The sequence below is a fragment of the Chrysemys picta genome, unplaced genomic scaffold, assembly GCF_011386835.1.
Source record: "Chrysemys picta bellii isolate R12L10 unplaced genomic scaffold, ASM1138683v2 scaf251, whole genome shotgun sequence".
NCBI lineage: Eukaryota > Metazoa > Chordata > Testudines > Emydidae > Chrysemys > Chrysemys picta.
In genome coordinates, this window is record NW_027052958.1 from 23,143 (window position 1) to 31,066 (window position 7,924).

Here is a 7,924-nt window from a genome sequence, read left to right on the forward strand (position 1 = left end):
GAAGATACGCTTTGGCCAGCCCACCGTGATATGGCACATCCCCGTGCCACTTTTCCAGGACCTCTGAGGGGGATCATTGCAGAAAACAGCATGACTGCATACTTCCATGGGCAGACTAAGACCTCTTAAACAGCTCTTTCTTTGTCACTTTGGGCTCATCAAGGAGCATGACTTCCTGAAATAAGTGCAGTTGTCTTGATGAAATACTATCCTTTTTCTATATCAGAATGAACCCCATCCCCTCCCCAAGGCATTGGGTTAAGAAATCCTGATCTACTCTTCATGTAAGGTCTAGCACTCATTATGCTTTAGTAATTTGGAGGCAATCCACATAGTTATGCTGTACAGGGTGGGAAAATCTGAGTAGCTGCGACAGTTATGTCAGGGAAGGCTGCCTCCCTTCCTCTCCACCTAACAGTTCTGTGTTTATCACTAACCTTGATAGTGGGGCTCTCCTCAAGATTCTCCCTAACACCTCCACAGCTGTCTGGTCACTGTCAGAGCCAAGAGGAAGCGCACAGAGAAGGACATGCTCTGTGAGGTTATGCAGGTCTAAAAGTGAAATGCAAGGGCAATGAGGCAGGGGTGTGAACTGCTGCTGAAGGGAGGGAGGACAAAAATCAAAAATAAATGCTGCTGCTGCTGACCCAGCTGCTCAAATGAATTGTTGATCAATTATTGATTAAGAATCTCACTGCATTAGTTCACCCACTCCAAAGCATGGATAAATATGGGGTGTTGGCAGGGATATAGACACCTCATCCCCTTGTGTCAGTTCCTGGTGTTTTCTACTCCCATGGACAACATGTCAGGGAACAAAGAACTTTGATTACACGTACAGTCATCTGTGATGCACTGACATCCAGGCTGCGTGTTGTACTTGTACCTAGTCAAATTATATAGCTAGTAAAGTCAATTATAAGTTATCTTTTTTTTTTGTATGTCTAGCATGCCGTGGTGGTAATAACGTACATACTTGAAAGTTGGTTTAACTTTATTGTGACTTTTTGGTATTGCGGTGCTAGAAAGTAATATAACCAGAAAGGCTTCCATACCTCTTAAAAAAAAAAAAAGGAAAAAAAAAGTCAATGCATGTATATTACAGAAGTGCTAGCCTTTATTGAGTCTAGAAATACACCACCTGTACTATGCTGATTGAAATAACTGTCAATTAGTCCAGTCATTTTCCATACTTCAATAACAAATTCCTTAAAAGTAATGTATATCACAGAAAACACACCTGTTCTATTAATAGTTTCATAGAAACAGGATTAGGCCATTTCCTACTGTCGAAGTAAGCTTTTAAGGCTTCCTTTAACTGAACTGTGTTAGCAATGCAACTGTTAGCTAGTCTATTTTAGATCCAGCCCGTCCACCTCACTCATCCACCCTGGCAATAGGGTCTCTCAGATAGTGCTGCATGCGGTGCATTGCATAAGAACTGAGAATGTTTTACTTGTTGATATGGAGCTTTGGCATGAGACCCCTCCACCTATCCTGTTGTCTTCCAACTCTGCCCACTTCACATTCCTTCTTCAGCTGCACAGGTGAGAGTCAAATCTTTCCTTGTTTCTGTCTAGCTTGCTAGTAGATGATTTCTTAAGCCAGAGAATTAAAGGTAGGCAGTTTCCATAAACTATGATTGGCACAGAAATGTCATTAATTCCAGTTGGATGGAGTGGGGAGTCTGCTTTCAATATGTCAAAAAGCACAGTGTTTCTAAAGCCGTGGTTGTCCTGAATTTCTCTGAACCAGCCAGTGTTTGTCAGTAACGTGTCCCTTCTGACCTACCAAAGCCTGCATAAATTTTGAAGGTACCTTTTTTTTAATATGCTCAGAAGCTGGGAAGGGGGAGCACAGAATGGGGATGCTTTTTTGTCTTGCATACCTCAGTGATGAGTGTCCTTACCATTGATCTTTTTTTGTAACACCAAATTGATTACCCCACTAATTGATAGCAAACTGGTGGTGTAAGATTCCATAGGGCAATCACCACTTGTTTCCCCACTGTAAGGGCAGCTCTCGCCTTGCTGTTTCTGTGCTGGGGGAGTGGGGTGAGCTGAGCATGCAACTCTAGGAATGAACTTCTGTGTCTAAAAGTTCTAGAACCACTGATTGTCCCACCACTCAATAGACAGGCTCAAAACTCCCACTCCACCAAATATGGTTGTTCCATGAATAGCCTCTGCATTTATTTTCCAGTTAGACTCAGTTGAGTCTTTGAATGCTGAGTCTTTGGGAATGTAACACTAGAATGCCTATCCAGAGTGCAGCATGTTTTTGCCAATACAATTCAATGCTATGCTCCAAGAGTGGTGAGGAAATTGAGGCAGGGAATTGCGTATAGGGTTTTATTATTTTTTTGTCCAGATCTGTATACTTATTGTGCTTGCCAACAGAGAGTGGTTTTTGGGAACCCTTGTAAAGTCTGTGTGTCTGTGTTCAACTACTACATATCATTGAAGAGGTGAACTGTGTACCCAGAGTGCCCACAATGTTGAAGCTTTGGGAAAAGGGTGTGTTTCAGTCTGCGGGGTCAGTGCTGGCCTGGGTGCTTAAGACAGCTAGGTCGTCTGGTCCTATTTCTGGGAAGTGGAATTAGGAGCCTGTGCCCTGGAAGTGTACCAGAGAAGCCAAGGGAAAAGGCAGTTGTTGCAGCCTATTCAGGCCAAGGGTAGCTTAAGAGCACAAATCAAGCATATTGGGACCCAAACACAGCAGTCTTGTGAATGTCCAGCAGAGGGAGCTTTATCAGAGCTGTGACTGGATAATCATTGTAATTGCTGTTCATCCATGTGTCCTTTTTGTGTATAATTCTTTTAGTTTTCAGTCTTCTGAAATATCAAACCTTGAGTGTATATATAAAATATAAACAAACTGTCTCTTTCATATAAGAACAAATTTAAACAACAACCCAATATCACTAGAAGTGAAAGTACAGATTCCAATATTTATTTGAAGGTGTCGTATTGTCATCTAGAATCATATTTTTAGTGATATATCTTTATTATGCCTAATTTTATATTTCTTGAGGAACCAAAATTGCCATTCAATGTGCATTTGGGGCTCTTAAAAATGTATGATTGGGCCCTATTTGTTTCTGTAACTAATTAATTGCACTTCCAATTCTCTTTTAAACAGGTACAAATCTGAACTTGAAAGAAGTTAGCAAACATTGATTACAGGAGACTTATCATTTAGGAGTACACCACAGAAGAATTTTGCTGCTCTTTTAACACCAAATCAAAATCACAATGGTAACCCCCCCACCCACCGTGTCTAGTATGCAATTGAATAAAATGTAAATTCCTTTGAAAGTACACGTCACTCCAGAAAGCATAAAAGAAAACAAAAGGTGAATTGTTTGGCTTATAATCTGCCAATGTCTGTAATTTTCCAATATTTGAAAATTAATTCCCATGAGTGAATATGTAGGAATTTAAGTGAGCATGTTTTATGAGTCCGAGAATATGCTTTGTCTTGATTCAGGGGAGGTACAAATGCAGATACTAATATGGACATAACATATGTACATCCTAACTAATTATGTTCTAGAACAAAATATTCAGGTGAAGTTTTCATTAAAAACAATTGAAATTCAGTTTTGCTGGCTGGCAAATCGGGGGCTTGAGGGATTTAGGAGTAAGTGCTCAGAGTTCAAAATGCTTACCAGTGACAATGTACCATCGCACAATTGGCTTGTGTTTAGGGTTGTGAAATTCAGAATCTACAATACAAAACAAAACACACAAATTTCATGGACACTAAAACAAGGTACTGCCATTTGACTTGCATTTGGCTACCTGACTAACTGGAGTTGGAGATCAGTCCTTGTTCTCATTTGAAAGCTGAGATTTCAGATGCTTTCGGAAGATGCAAAACATTCTGGCTATGGTGTTCCTTGAGAAAGTGGCTGCTACAGTTATGAAGGAAGTGGAGAGAAGCAAGATAGGAATCTGAGTGATGTGACTTTAGGCTGAGTTTTCAAATGTGTGGTGAGTCCCATTAGCAAGAAGTTAGGTATCCAACTCCCACTGACTTTTCTTTTTAAGCTCCTTTGAATCTCAATGCCTGATTTTTCAGTCAAGTTACAAACGAATGTTAATGCCAGGGGGACGGTGGGAAAAAATTCTTCATTCAGGCCATATTACAATATACATTTGTACCCCTGGTATTGGTCCCTGAGTCTAGTGATTGCATTTTCATTGTTGCACTGAGTTCCAGATCTCAGGTTTCAGTCCCTGAACTATTCAGTTTTATTGGTTTTAGAACTCCCTTTGAGTCGTTTTCTTAATATATCACTACAGATTAATGAGAGCTGTTGCTTTTATCACCCTTGTCTAATATTAGACATAAGAAATGGAATAGGAAAGATATTATGTATAAAATGAACCAGATTATTAGCAAATATTCATTGTCAATTTGTAGAGTCTAAGTCTGAAGAACTCCAAGAAAAATACAATAAAGAGTTGAAGAAAGAAAAAAACTGGAGGCAGATCTGAGAAATATCCAGATTAAAGTATGGGTATAGAGTATCTCAGCATTATAATCTCATTTAATGTGTGAAATGGAGAAAGGTGCAGTTCTTCAAAATTAGCCATATGATTTTTTAGGGAAACTGGTAAAATTAAATTTGCTCACTGGTCATGCCATTGAGATTAAAGTATAGATTTAAGAAGAGTAAGCAGTGGGTATGGTTAATTTCCTGGCAGCATTTTAGAAAAGTTAGTACTAATTAGAATACACAAAAAGGACTTTTTAAACATATTGTTTTCATGTAAATAATCACACAGTATTGGGGCCCTTAGTGCTTTAGGCAAAAACCCCATTCAAATGTTAGATGTATTGAAAAACCAAGTTCTGTAAGTATCAATAGCAGCTTTTTTGTATTTTTAGAACATAAGACTGGCCCTACTGGATCAGACCAATGATCCATATAGCCCATTATCCTGGCTTCCAGATGGTGCCAGATGCTTCAGAGGGAATGAACAGAACAGGGCAATTTATTGAGTGATCCATCCCCTGTCATCCAGTCCCGGCTTCTGGCAGTCAGAGGTTTAGGGACAGAAAAATATCTGATATTAGAGCCAAAACATGTTTTTGGAGTCCAGGTATTTTATAAAAGGAAGTGCAAATAAATGAGTCTCTTTTTTGTGTGTGGAATGATTTACATGTAGAATTCTTGCTAATGGGATCACCACACATTTGGAGATGAATAGAGCCCATAGTCTAAAATGTACAGAACACAAAGGAGGATCAGAACTAATTTACAGTAAGTCTAGAATGAAGTACAAAAATGAATGTTATGCATGTCAACATCTAGCTTTACAAAACTGATCTGATGGTGAGGAATGTGCAGGGAAGGTACCTCAATATTAATTGATAGGATGCCCAACAAAAAACTTGATCTACTAAATATAAGGAACCACAAGTCAAACTTCTTATCCTTGAGATGCTGGCCAGCTTAGATATATTTGAATTGCAGATAGTACTCTCCCAACGCTCTTCAGCTGCTTGTGATGTTAATCGGTAAAGTATTCCAGTCAGTTGACTGCTGGAGGTATAAAAGCAGACTCATGTGAATCATATAGTACTTTGTGTTGATGGATGATCTGTGTCGCTGACTCTGTTATCAAAAATTGTAACTGACAGCTTGACCAATTGCCCTATCTTATTTCCACCATACAGTAGTGAACTAATTCTCTTATGAATTGTCAGCTGTGTAAAGGTAGATATGCTTTCCCCCCCTCTTTTTAAATAGAAAATAAATCATTCTCATCCTCAAAGTACTAAGAGTCACAGAGAGATTGCTCGGCATCAGGCTTCTTCATTGGTGTTCTCGTGGCAACAAGAAAAGACACCAAGCTGTCCTTCATCCAGCAGTCAAGAAACCCCTTTAAAGAGAAGTTTTACTTTTCCCATTCTCCATGGGAACAAGAGGCAACTCCTAGCCACCGTGGCTTAAGATCAAAGAAGACAGATTTCAACAACAGTTTCTTTGACAATTGCAATAATTCTTCTGTCATCGAGCAATTAAAAACACAGAACCAAGGTATCTTGCAAGTGTAGTTGACTTTAAATCTATTTTGTAAATAAGAACATCTTATTTTTTTAAAGATAATTAAAACCCTCTGTGTTTAAGGAAACAGAGGGTCCTGTGGCACCTTTAAGACTAACAGAAGTATAGGGAGCATAAGCTTTCGTGGGTAAGAACCTCACTTCTTCAGATGCAAGTGTTTAAGGACTTCACCGAAGACTGTTTTATATATAAAATAGGGGTAAAATACCTACTCAATTTGTAAGATGTTTTGAGATCTCTGGGTAAAAAACACTATGTACATGTTTATTAATTATTTTATTGATTTATAAAGTTTTTCCAGTATGAAAAAATTAACGGAGCTAAGAAACTGACTTGTTTTATTGTGTTTTTGAATTTAATTCTTTGGAAGATTCTGTAGAGTAATCTGTTCTATCAAGAACTCATTTTTCATGGGGATCCTTGCCTGGTTAAACTAAAACCATAGTAGAATGAGCATCTGGAGCTTCTTCAACTGAGAAGTCTTTCCCCCCACGATCCTCCCTGCGGCTACCCTAGAGAGCTTAAGCTTAAGCTCTCTAGTGTAGCCACTCTAAGCCGATGGGATAGAGATCTCCCACTGGCTTAATTACTCCGGGCCCCGCAAGCGGTGGTAGCTATGTCTCCTGCCGACACAGTGCTGTCCACACTGACGCTTAACTCTGTGTAAGTTATGTTGCTCAGGTGGGTGACTAATTCACACGACTGAGCAACACAACTTATGTCGACTTAAGCTGTAGTGTAGCCATAGTGTCAGTGCAGCTGTGCAGAATATTCCCTTGGAAGTCTTTGTAAACATTTAATAAACACTATAGGATGAACCTTATCTTCAGCAGATAAGGTGACCGGTGACTTAAGGCCATTTCATGTCTTCTGCTCTGCCATCTGTCTTTGGTCTTCAGATTTTCTGTCAGTAAATTTTGTTACATTGTTGGGACAGTGTCTGTATCCTACATTTTTTTTTCAGTGACTGGATGGGTCTCCTTTCTTAGATTTCTACTTTAATCCAATTAAGCCCAAATCGTTGGCAAATGGTCTTCGGAAAAGATAATTTTTTAAATGGTAATGCTGTTCTGCAGGATAGTCGTCTCAATTCAAACACTCACCCTTTGCTTACCGTTAGTTTAAATGGGAAGAGTTTTCATTCAAGGCTTAGTTTATATGCACGGTCACATCGTAAAGTTAATTGCAAACCTAAGATGAAGTTTCAGCTTTGGAAGCATGAAGGTTGTTTTTTTGTTGTTGTTTGATTGGGGGGGGGTGATGGGTGGGGGAGGAGGAAGGGGATGGGGCAGGGTGAAGGGTCAATGACCGAAAAAAGGAAAATTCTCAACTGCTGTTGGCTGCCATCTGTTTGTTTGCAGATAGAGTAGCAGTGGAATAGGTCTTCAAAAAAGAATGATCAGATCATTTATTTCACATGCTAATAATCTGAAATTGATGATTACTGTTCTTCATGTGCAAAATTTCATTGAAGTCTGTGGAAAAGAAACTATAGATTCTGAGCCTCCCCAAACACACACATGTGTATCATGACAAAAGCAGTTTTGATTTTTAGATACGCAGTGTTTTAGTGATGTGAAAAAAGAGCCTATATTATATTTACTAAAGCCCCTTCCAAAAAGGGAGACATGCATTGAATAAGTTAAATGAACACCATTTGGTTAAATTTGGCCCAAAACACAGGTTTGTAATAGTTTTTCTTAAGAAGCAGCTTTTTCAAAACTTAAGACCAAATAGAAATGTTTCAATAACGTTTTAGAAAATTCCAGTGGAGGTAGTTCTTATAAACAAAGAGCAATGATTCTCAAACTTTTGTACTGGTGACCCCTTTCACATAGCAAGCCT